The sequence below is a fragment of the Oreochromis niloticus genome, linkage group LG3, assembly GCF_001858045.2.
Source record: "Oreochromis niloticus isolate F11D_XX linkage group LG3, O_niloticus_UMD_NMBU, whole genome shotgun sequence".
NCBI lineage: Eukaryota > Metazoa > Chordata > Actinopteri > Cichliformes > Cichlidae > Oreochromis > Oreochromis niloticus.
In genome coordinates, this window is record NC_031967.2 from 31,077,706 (window position 1) to 31,091,259 (window position 13,554).

Consider the following 13,554-nt stretch of genomic DNA (forward strand, 5'->3'; position numbering starts at 1 on the left):
ACACCCTCCCCCATCTCATGGTGGATAGTCACAGGAGCACGTTCAACAAAAGACTCATTCAACCACGATGCGCCACAGGACGCCACAGGAAACCATTCCTACCTGTGGACATCAAATGTTGTTTTGATAAGGAGAGCTCATTAGGAGGAATTGAACGCAATTTATTGATATACAGAGTTCAGGTAAGATATTTAGTAATTAGATTTTGATGGCCTATCATAGCAGAATGGAATCCCAGCTGTGATTATGGCAGCACCTCCCGAGTCTAGATGCTGATGTTGGTGAAGATGAAGATGGAGGCCTGACTGAGTCTGAAAGCTAGAATGGCAGATCTGAGGTATGCAGAGGCTTGAAGACGATGGGCAGGAAGATGACTGGACTAGAGCAGAGGTGTCAAACATAAGGCCCGGGGGCCCAGAATTGGCACTCCAAAGGCTCCAATCGCCCCACTGGATGCTTTTGAAAAATGTGACACACGGCACAAGTTTTGGACTTTTAACTGTATTTTCATAAGTTTTACACCTTTTCCTACTAATAAAAAGTTTACTTTTTACTAGTGCCATCAGCGTTAATCTCGTTAAAATGACGTTAACGCCATAACCGCATAAACGCAGTAAATCTCCGTTTAGTGAGTTAGCATGGAGATTTACCGTGTTGATGCGGTTATGGCATTAACGTCATTTTAACGAGATTAACATTGACAGCACTACTTTGTACTCATCTTCTAGCTGTGATAATTCCTCAGTTACAAACTTTCTAATATAGCGATGTTATGTGTACTAACTTGATTAAACAAATTTAGGTTCTGAATACATTTTTTAAAACCACTTTCTAACATTTTATATTGAAAACACACTCCGTGTCAAACGTGATGATGATGACACACATAAGAAATAAAATCCACATTTCCGCAAGCATGCATTGTGGTTTCATTTCATCTCTGACTAGGCATCTAATGAGTATGCTCTGCACAAATGATTTGTGCAAATAACAACTTTTAAAAAAAAAGAAATTGGGTTTTGAAGGAACCGTGGTCTCGAAGTTTGCTTCGGGGAGCAGCTCCTTGTTATTATTTGTGTTTCTTATTTGCTGTTCTGATACGCAAGGCTAGAAGTGTTGTTTGTTTTATGTTTTTGTTTTTTTTAGCATGCATAAAACAATTCAAAATGCCTTTCTTCTTTCAGACGTCTATCAGATGTAGAACCGTTGTGACCCACAGCTGCTTTGTATAAATAGACATCTACATCTCAGACGCTTTGTATGTGTTGTATCTGGATTAGTTCAGGAAAATTATCACGGGTTGTTTGCAATTGCATAGTCTTTGCTTTCACATAAGCTGGATTAATGAAAATGCTGCAAATACTGGGAACTGGTGCGTTCTTTTATAAAGCTCGTACATATACAATTATGATTTAAACACCATTGCATGGATGAATATATTTACACTACCCCTTCATCATTTCTGCTCAGCCTCTACTTGCACTTGTTTCCAGTGTCCAAATGAACCATCACCTTTCCCTTACTTTTCCCATCTGTGTCAGAAATTATAAGGCACACATTAAGAAGATGCCTGTCTTTCCTATTGTGGGGACAGCATGTTTAAGCCCTCCTTGTAATATTAATCACAACTAAGCACAACAAATGAAGTTCAAAATCAAATACAAATATGATTAAAACATGATTAAAACCCTGATTTACATCTTTACCCATAATTAGTCTCAGACAGTTAAATACTAAAAAATCCACAAATAAAAATAAAAGGTTCATTTTTGATTGACCATCAACAACAATTATTATTTTAATGATGTCATTATTATTGAGCCCAAGCCTCAATAATAATGCATCATTAAAATAACTGCACCACATGTGTTTTTAATGCCTTAGTTCAGGCTAAATGCTGGTCTTCAGCAACAATTTAATCACTCAGACACTTACAGTGTCAGGTCTGACGGTGCCCCGACCGGCGACCTGTGTGTGTGTATGTGTGTTCTCCTCTCTCTCGCTCTGTTTTTCTCTCTGGCTCCGCTGCAATTGTTACGCGGTCGCGTAGCAACGGGAGACCTCCGACCCGGAAGTGCTGCCGCTCTGAGCTGTCCCACCTGCAACTGATGATTGGCAGTTGCAGGTGGAGAGGAGAGGTCCACGTCTGGGTTCACTAACTCACCATCCTTAACATATGGTGATGTTTGGCTGTTAAACATTTAGTAGAAATTTAAGAATGCACACACACACACACACACACACACACTGTATACGACATACTTTCATACTTGTTTTATTAATTGTTTTGTGTGTTTACGATATGTTTCTATTTTGGTGTACTACTGTAAGGTGTAAAGGCACTTAAAAATAAAATGTAATAATATTATTATTATTATTATTTGTAATAATGTTACATCATCCAAGGCACATAGGACCTTAGGAACTCTTCTTTAGCTGTTTCTTAATCCAGTTACCTGACATCAGCTGTATTTAGACATGTAGAGGATTTAGGAAACTGCTACTTTCCTGAAAATATTCCACAAAACCATCTCTACGGTTTCTAGACAACAGTCCAAAAAAAGGAAAATATCCACTTTGTTGAAGCTTGGGTGGTACAAAAGGTCAAAGGTGAATGACAAACAATAACTCTAATAACTAATCAATAAATTAATTACATTTTATGCAGAAGAGCATCTCTGAATGCAGGTTAAACCTTGTAGTAGGTGGGTTACATCTGAAGACCACAGGGTACCCCTCCTACCAGGTAAGAACAGGAATCTGAGGCACAAGCTTCACACAAGCTCAGTAACAGTGGACTATAGAAAATTTGAAAAATGTTTCCTGGTCTGTTTCTGCGGTGACAGGTGCATGGTGGGCTCATAATGCGACTTGTATCATCAATTCGTGATTTGTAGCGTAATGGTGTGGGGAATCCAATTTCTACACCTTAGGCAGGGTTCAAACACCATGTTTCTCTTTATGACCACACTGTACCGTCTTCTGATGGCTGCTTCCAGCAGGTCAATGCACTAAAACTCATATCATCTCAAACTGGTTTCTTGAACACGATGAGTTCACTGTCACCTTCACAGTCACCAGATCTGAACCCAGCACACACCCTCTGTGTTCCATATCTGACAAATCTGTGGTGACTGTGTGATGCTGTGATCTCAACATGGATCAAAATTTCTGTTTCCAGCACCTTGATATCTATATCTATAATCTATATGATGAAAAATTAAAGCATTTATGAAGGTAAAAGTCATCCAATGTCATTACCCAATAAAAACTCTGGTGAGGGTATATGGAATGACTTTTTATTAAAGGAGACTACATTTAGTAAATGTAGCAGAACAGATATGTTAATTAGCTAACACAATATTAATATATAGGTGAAGTCTATTAGAGCTTTTCACAATGACACTGACATGCAATTTTACTTTGCAATTTTACTATTTAAATGGCGGCATTTTCAAAATCTCAAAAAGATCTTAAATACTTTTAACCAGAGCAGTCGACAGTTAAAATATATATATATATAAGGAGGATGGATCTCTGCACTAGGTAGAAAAGACAAAAAGGGCCACATTGACTAATAGTTGGTGCCTTTGAGGACACCTCACCTTGAGCTGCTGCACAGCATCTGCTCAGTGTGCTGCAGACTGTGTTTATACAATAGCTGACAGGTGTGAATGGGTCCGGCAGAGTGACTGTGAAGCAGAGCGTCACTGACGTGCAGAATGCTCATTCAGCAAACCTTCTCTGGAAGAGAAAAGTGAACCATAACAGGAAAGTAAAATGAACGTTGTCATGCACCAGAAGCCTGCTTATTTTAAATTTATAGCCCACTCATCAAATATGTCACAAGCTTTTCATGCTTCCTTTGTATGTGACCAACAACAGATACATTACTTCAAAGCAAAATACACAATTTGAAGCAGAGTGTACTCCAAATCTGCAGTGATTGTATTTGTATTACAGGCTGATGAAAGCAGAAAGATGCTTTTTTTAAACTTTCGCCTAAACTTTTAACTTAAGTCTCCTTCATTATTTGGACTCACGAGCTTACAACATTTTTCATGTGCAGTGTCGCCCTTTCTTTGTTTTTGTTGGAGACCAAATAAAGATTTTCTTAACTCAAAAGGTGTCCGTCAGAAGCTAAAATCCAACTAAGACAAGCAGACCTACCTGGGATTTATGAAAGAACATTCACTCTCCCCAAAGGAAGGGAGTATGTAATGAGTTACCACATACTGTTTGTTTGTCGTTAGCTGTCCTAGCATCCACCGTTTAAGATCAAGATATCATTTTCAAATTTTGTGTAATGCTAGATAGATACCAAGAAAAGCTCAAGCTGACTTAATTTGGGTGAAAACCAGCTCGCAGTGACCTCAAATGTGAAAATAAGTAAAACCTTTATATTACCCACAATTTTCCATGGATAATCTTCAAACTTCACAACAGTATGCTAGATCATTTAACCAGTACATCCATTGTTAATTGTAAAGGTCAAAGTTGATCTTGAAAAAAAAAATGTAAGAAACTATTTTGAGTAATGTGATATCATATAAAAGGGCATAGAGAGATCTCTCCAACACACTGTTAATTTTTTCAGTAGCATGGCCTACAATGTAATGGTGAGGCCATAACGGACTGATATCATCATTTTACATCTCTGAGCACTCTTGTTTAAATAATGGATTCTGATTTAATTGTGTGCTACACTGTTAAAAAAAACATCTTAAAAAAAACGGTAATATTCCGGCAGCTGGGGCGCCAAAATACTACTGTAAAATAACAGAAAATAACTTCCTCATAAAAATACGGTTATTTCCAGTAATGACAATACAGTTTGTTGCGCTAATTGTACATGGGATCTTGCCTTTTTCAAGTGATTTTAAACATTAAATTAGGAACATGTTAATGTGATTAAACAATGAAATTATCTATAAATAGGCAAAAAAACCCAAATCCTAAAAAAACAGTAATATTCCGGCAGCTGGGGCACCAAAATACTACCGTAAAATAACAGGAAAATAACTTTCTCGTAAAAATATGGTTATTTTCAGTAATGAAAATAGAGTTTGTTGCGCTAATTGTACATGGGATTCTGCCTTTTCCAAGTGCTTTTAGACATTAAATTAGGAACATTCTAACGTGATTAAACAATGAAATTACCTATAAACAAGGTCAACGAATGTGGCAATATGAATCATAATACTTAAATGTACAGAAATATACAGTTAACAGTTGGTTTAAATAATAATGGATTGCATGCCCTGGGACAGACTGACAGAGGCGAGGCTGCCGTATCGCACCATCGGCCCCTCTGGCTATCACCAGTAGGCGGTAGGTGAAGAGTCGTGACCAAGGACATAACGACTGAGAGTGTCCAAGCCGCGGCTCGAACCGGCAACCTTCTGATCACAAGGCGAACTGCCAACTCATGAGCCACGATCGCCCTAGCTAGCAATGATAATAATACTTATGTGATGTAACACAAGCTTATAGGAATCGTGTTCTATACTTTTCCATAGCATTACATTTGAATTCAACAGTTCAATCTTTCAAATAACGGACAGATATGTGTGAAATCATGATACATTTGTGAATGTATTTTATCAATCTAAATATGCATATGTACAAACAGATACATTTAATAATCATGAAAATTATGTTTTATTACATTACAGTGATTTAACGTTAATTGACATTTGAAATGTGAAGTCAAAGTCTATTTACGTAACTTTAATGATATTCTAGAAGAACAGAACAAAACTGTAAAATGCACAGTAAAAAACTTTTATATTAGGATTTTTTTCTACAGTGCAGCCATACCCGTGACCTTGTGGTTGTTAGTTCACATTCATTGGCCGATGCTTAGCGTCATGTTATTATGTGTCCCAACATCCAATGGCATGTCACATTGTTTTCATGGCCACACCCTCACCCCAGGTGCAGAGGCCTATTTCTGTTCAGGAATGTTGTGAATACTTTGAGATTTATATTAATTGCAATTCCTACCTCTACATTTATTTTTTTAAAATATATAATTAGCACAGCGTGGCCGTGCAATGTTTTATATGTTTTTTTTTAGTTTTTATTCCTATTAATTATATTTTCACTTGTTACCTCTGAATTATTGAATCAGACCTAGATGATATGAAATTTTCAGCAAAATTATAATTCAAATACTCCTTTAATTATTGATTATTCTCATTAATTTTCGATCATTTTATATATTTTTTCATAGTATTACATTTGAATTTAACAGATCATTCTCTCAAATAACAGAGAAATATTTGTGAAATTATGATACATTTCTGGATGTATTTTTACGATCTAAATATGCATATGTACAAAAAAATATATTTAAAAAACAAGTAAATTGTGTTTTACTATATTTACAGTGATGTTATGTTATTTTACATTTGACATGTACAATCACAGTCTACTTATGTAACTTTAATGATATTCTAGAAAAACAGTACAAAACTGTAAAATATACAGTAAGATACTTTGACATTACTATTTTTTGGAACAGTGTATGATTACAATTTTTAAATGATGCAAATTTCTTACTAATTGATTCTCTGGTTAAGGATATTATCAATTTGGAGGTTTTACGATGTAAAAAATCAGTGTTTCCCCCCCAAGTTATAAAAATATTTTTCAGGCAATTTAAAGAAAAACTAGCTTGTGTTATTTCAGACCCTTAGAATTAAAGATCAGGCATCAGGTCAGGTTTATAGAAGGACAGATGCTTTCTTGGAAAACTACACACTACATTGTTGTACATCAGTCTTAGAGATTTTCTTTCAGGTGTGCCTTTTGAGATCGAACCTATAAAGAATAATTTTCATCCTGTGAGAAAAACTGCATCTCATTTCCTGCTCACAGGAAATGTATTATTCAGTCTGTCTTCAGACTTTCTCCTCTATCTTCTTTGCTGGCTTATTTCTCTGGCACATTCACAACCTGCCAGTGAGGAGTTAGTGGTCATGGCTGCTCATGATTCAGCTTTTTGTAATTACCTCCAAACCTGCTGCAAGGGTATTAGCGTCAGGACAGGTAGCAGGAAAAAAAGGTTTGTCCAGGAAAAACATACAATTCTGCAAAAGCACAGTTCAGTGCACAGCAAGTCTAATGGGTAGACAGAGGTTTAACAGCTGAATACTTACATTTACCTTTGATATAGTTTTGTTTAGGTTTGATTTAGTCCTTCCTTATACTGCAAATACTAAAAGTATATGAAATAAAAACTTGATTTACAACAATTGAAAAGAAGGTATTTTATGCTGGGGGAGAAAAGGATGCCCAAGGAAATTATGGTATATTGACATTACAACAGTGGTTTGTCATTTACAACCATCCACACTCACGTCATTCTACCATCCTCCTCTGTCACACCAACCCTTTGGATCTCCTCCTTCACTACATCCATGAATCTTCTCTGAGGTCTTCCTTTTTTTCCTCCTGGATAGCATCTCCATCTCTATCGAATACATCCACTGTCCCTCCTCTGCACATATCCAAACCATCTCAGCCTTGTCTCCAAAATGCTCAACCTGAGCTGTCCCATGTTAACTTTGGTCACGCCCCAATGAAAACCTTAACATCTTCAGCTCTGCCTCCTGTGTTTTTTCCAGTGCCACCATCTCCAAATCATCACAGCAGGTCTCACTACCATCTTGTAAACCTCCCCTTTCACTCTTCCTGCTGTCCTTCTGTCACAAATCTCGTCTCCACTCACTCCACCCTGCCTGCACAGTCTTCAGTATCAGCTTTTGAAAGTCAAAAATCTGATTATCGATGCTCAATCCACAAATAGTCACCTGAGCTCCCAATTTTTGTACAGAAGAAGTCCAAAAAATTTTGTACCTTACAGCAGAAATAGACACCACCTTTTGCAGACAGTAAAGAATTTGTGGTAGATACTGTGGTATTATTTTAAATGGTGGATTTTTGTGAATAGAGATGTTTTAGGGTATGAAGTAGCTGCTTATATTAAAAAAAAAAAATCTGCATTTTTCAATATACTTTATCATTTTAATATAAAGAGAAATTAATAACTATCTTGAATAAGGTCAGAAGTGTACTAAGTTGAAAGTGTCATAATTAATCATATTCAAAGCCTTTATTACAAAGAATGTGTTTAATAATATGGAGGATTTTTGCAAGTAGGGGAAGTCTCCGAGTAATCAGGAGAGTCGGGAGTGGGGTGACGATGGAAAGTGGACAGGCAAGTGGGGATTGTAAACAAAGTCTTTCCTTATAGTTAGGTTCCAAGGAAAGATGATCTAACAGGATCAAACGATTCAGACTCAGAATCAGCATTAAAAACACTGGAATAGACGGGTGTTCCAAGATGGCTGCTCTACCGTGCGCCGCCGTCCTGTCCAAACCAGCCAAGAAAATCCAGGAAAAGTACAGAAGGGAAACTCAGTACATTTGCTGGAAGAGGAGACGAAATAGCGAGGTGAGTTAGGCAACAAATGTAGCACAAGCAACAATCTAGAGCATCCAGTCCTCGAGGGCTGGAGAACTTGACTTCAGGGTGAGGTGCCAACCTCTAACCCTACTCAAGTAAATTTAAAAAAATGTAATGTAAGACCAAAAGGAAGAAGGAAGGCAGGGAAGGAGGGAGGCCAGATGCTGCCATGTCCATGACAGAAAGGCGATACTCCTGACACTGACTTACATTTTTAACTGCTTGGCAAATGACTCTACAGATGCTGGCACAGCATCAGTATTTACAAGAGTAATGTGACTCCACAAGTCCTCAGTGTGATTATTTATCAGTTCTCACTGGTAGCCTTGAAACTGGTGAGAAAAAAAATCAATCAACAATCCCTCTTACAGTAATTCAGCTCGATGTGCTTGTAAAATACCCAAGATTTACCAACTGTGTAAGCATTAAAAAACTCTTAAAACAGTCTTAACAATTTGGCACCCTGTGCAAGAGACTTGTACAGTCTATTATTTTCAAAACAACATCAACTTTGCATTTAATGTCAACTCCTGTTTCTTTCATTTGTTTTTAAGCCATAAAAACAAATGTGTGTCATAAAAATTACAACTTACTATTTTTCATGAGGCAGATTATGTGTGAGTCACATTTAAAATGTTTACTAAAACGCGGTGCCTCGGTAATGAAATCCAAGTACTCTCACTCCAACCTCCAGCATGGTTAATGCAAATTCCATAGCAGTAATGCTATTAAATGAACTCAGTGTTTCACTCCCTCCAGCCTTAATCATGATTAATTAACTACTGTGGAACTGAATGCGGAGGTTTCAAACTTTTAAACTAATTGGGTAATTAAATGCATCTATAAGAAAATATACCTTTAGAAGTCCAGTATACGAACCTTTGTTGCAGATTTGCTCTAACTCAGGTAAAGCAGTTATATTGTTAGGGTGATAGCCTGGTGGAGCACTGATTAGCACTGTCACCTCACAGAGAGAGGCTTCCTGGTTCAAACCTATAGAACAGAAGGGAGCTTTCTATGCACTTTTTTCTTTTCTTTGTTTTATCTTTCCCTGCATGGGGTTTGTCTGCGTTCTCATTCCACAGTCCACTAAACTCTCCAGGTACTCTGGTTTCCTCCTACGGTCCATGTGGAAAGTTTGTAGGCCTACATGACTGGGACTTTAGCAATCAGTGTCACAGCAACCACGAGCACGGTGGTGCAGTGGTTAAACACCGTTGCCCCACAGAAATAAGGATCAAACTTGTCCTTGTCTGGGTTTCCTCGGGTACTCTGGCTTCCTCCTACCATTCAAAGATACGCTCATTATTTTGGCACCTATTATTTTGACGCCTATTATTTTGATGCCTATTATTTTGACGCCTATTATTTTGACGTGTTACTCTGATCTGGCTCTCGGTATGATGGGGATAATTAAGAGTTTTGGGATACACCTGAGTAAAATGATTTTCCGTTAACCTCTTAATTTTGTTTTTAATGACTAATTCAATATACTAAATGTGCTCTCACTCTTAATATAGTAACCTCACCTTTATATGATTCAATTAATACACTATATGTGATCTCATCTTTAAAATGCTAATTCTCACCTTATATGGTTCATTTAATTTACTGGATGTAATTTCACTCAAAGTTCACTTTAATATGTTAGATGTTATTTTGTGTCTTAGCGAGTGAACTCTGTGTGAACTTGAGGAGCTGTGCATGTAAATCATGTTGGCAGGAACCAACCTTGAGGGAAGATGCTAGACCGGAAGAGGCCTGGGATGGACACCATATGAGACCTACAATATACTGGCCATGGATCAAGGATGTTACCTGCCTATCACTATCACACTATGGCATTGATTGATATTTTCAGGGTGTATATTAGAAAGATTTGTTTAATTATGCTGAATGCTGTTAGGAGTGACGCCACGAGGTATTGTTTAATATGTAAATTTAAGTGCCTCTCTGTGATTGGTGGACCCAGAAGACGGACAACAGTGATTGGTTGCCCGAATGGAGATAGATGGGCCATGACAAATGCACACAAAAGGTTCTGGAGTACGTGGATGGCATGGCAGAGAGTGTCCCCAGGGTGGAGAGAGTGGCAATTGGAGCAGACTTCAGTGGACGAGTAGCTGAAACTGAGGTGATGAGGAGAAGTATAGAGGAATACATAGAAATAATGTTGATGAGCCATCCCATGAAGCTAGCTAAAGAAGAGCAGTGACGATCAGTGAGCAGCAATATGACTCCATGCCACGAAAGAGCACTACAGACATTTGCTTTGAGAGTGTTGACTGTTGTATAGAGATGGTCAGAAGGAGCTTCACTGTCTGTATCTTGTGGGCATCCAGAGGGTTGATCTGATGGAGGATAGGGATAGGGTGAGATGGAGGCAGATGATCCACCCCTAAAGAGAGCAGCTGAAAGAAGAAGAAGCAACCGTGAACATAAATATTTTAGTATTACTGTGGGGAAAGAAGGTCCACAGGCGAGACAGCAAGAATCACTCAGAGCCCGCTCCACCGGCGATGGCTAAGGAGCTTACATTTTGAAAGCATAAAAAAAGTTTTTACACAGAAATGGGATTAATTTCATCATACAGCAGAGAAGCATTGTAGTATAGAAATCTGAGCTCCTTTATATCTTCAGAAAATTACCCAGGGAAGAAAAGAGTCACACATTTTCTGTGTGTTTTTGTTTTTGGCAGTTGTGCAGTACAGTGCCTGTTGGGCTTTCCTGGTCTTTGCTTCTCAACTTGTTCTGTTTTGGATTATACTTTGCTTAAATCCTGCCTCCCCGCAAAAAAAAAAAAAAAAAAAAAAAAAATCTATCAGGACTACTACAGTTGAAAGTACAAAAGCAGATTGTTATTTCTGTAGCGATTTATATTTGATATTTGCTTTACATACATCAATAAAAGAAGCAGTAGACATTTGACACAACTGAAAAGCTGGGGCTCGGGTGGAGGTGATGGTTTACAAAAAGGCTAGGAGGTGCACACAAACTATAGGCATGCTAAAAGAACTTATACAGCACAGTCTGTTGAGATTAACAGGATTAGTGGAAAGATGTCAGCTGAGCTGCCCGCTGATGTGAGCGGATCTGCCAGGATTGCAGCTGAGCTAATCTTTGCATTTTGCCAGAAACATCTCGATGTTTAGATTTAAATGTTTTGGGAGATGAAAACCTGAGAAGCACCTTTGACGCTCTTTTTTTTGGCTCTTTTTTAAGAAGATTTTTTGGAAACCAATTGCTAATTATTTTCTACGTGCAGCGTACCCAAAGCTTGGAATTTTTCAAGCACATGACAGTGTGTATGTGTGTGTTTGGAGTAGATCTGTTTGTCCCTCATGTACACTGTGCACCTGTCTTATGAAATAAGACGTGCCAAGATTTTTCATTTTAACCAATAGACCTCAATAGAGGAGAAAAATGGAGTCAGTTATAAAGATAGAGCTCAAAATTTAGGGAATGCCTTCCTCTATAAATTTCACTCCCCACTGCAAGCTGGAAGACAAAACAAGGGATCTGGAGCTCGGTAATATCGTTCCTATTCAGACTGTGTTTGAGACTAAACAATTCAGTTTCCAGTTGGCCTGCAGTTACATTTTCTGCACCGCTCTATCAGTGGGCTGTACAGCTGGAAACATTTCGACTTTGTTGTAATCCTTAAACCTTGTATAGTATAATGTTTAATCCTTTGTTTAGACTCTTTAGAATGATTCGGGCGCTTTAGTATAAAATGACTGATGAAAGTTTAAACAAAAGCAGCAAGGAGACGCCACACAGGCTGTCAAAGTGGTAAGAAAATTCAGAAAAATATACTGATGATTAAGACTCTGTCAAATTAAAAAATGTTTTGACCTAACTTAGTCTTTATAGCATACACTTACCACAGGCTTTGTCAGGTTCAAGCCAAAATAGCACTTAGGGAACTCTGTGCCAGTATTTCAAACACTTCTCTGGACCAGGGCCACGTGTCGACACTTCTCCACTTTGATCATTTTCGTGCCAGGGCTCCGATGAGTACCCCGCTGTTTTTCGTTGGCTCTGTGATGCGAATGGCTAATTTTCTTTTCAACTTCAGGGAAGATGTCTTGTGGGAACAGCTCAAGCTGCTACAACTATGGTCTTCATTAAAGAGGCTGTTGCAGATGCGAGTGTAATTGGCTGCTTGTGTCTTGCGTGTTATGTGAGTCATATACCATGCATGTTCCTTTGCCACCTATTATGAGACATTTACAAGAACAGCACACTATACAACCAAAAAGAAAAAGAAAAGACTGAGATAAAAGATCCAACATCATATTTTTACTCAGCTCCTGCAGAAAGCAATCGAGATCTTGACACCACCGAATTCTCCACCCGCTGGCTGCACTTAGAAAATATGTCCATAAAAAATTATGAACACCGTCTTGACAAAAGGGGAGTTCAACATCCACTGGGAGTGAGAGACCTTTTAGCAGATTTCAAATTTAACTAGCCTCATATGTAAGGCTTGTAAAACAGACAGAAATTCAAAATCCACTCAGTTTCTGACAGGTCCTGTAGCTTTCTGTGCAGTCTATAAATTCATGCGAAGTTTGTAATTTACTGATGAAATCTTACTTTTCTTTCAGGTATATGAGACAGAATTGCCAACTCTTTATTCTCAATTTTCATTGTCAGTCTTTCATTGCCTCCACTCTATCCATTTCCCATGTGGCTACAGGATTCTGATTTTTTCCTTAATCTCATATGTTAAATCTGCATCAAGTGTGGCCATGCTAAAGTCGTAGTTTTTATCTTGACAGTTCAATGCAGGCCACTAATCGGCTAATGGTTATTAATCCTAGGACCCTCATAAATTGATCATTTTTAATGATAAGGCCAAGAAAACTATTGTTACATGTCACAGAGTGATACTAACTAAATTAGTCAACTTGACTGACACACTTGACTTTTAGTTGAAATTCAATATTTGCTCAAAAAGGCACCTTACAGCTAATAACTGTAAAAAGGATACACTCCCCTACAAACTGGCCCTTTGTGAAAAAGTAACTGAGTTTAGAATCACTAGCCCCAACTGTCAGACCTGTTCAAGCAAAAAA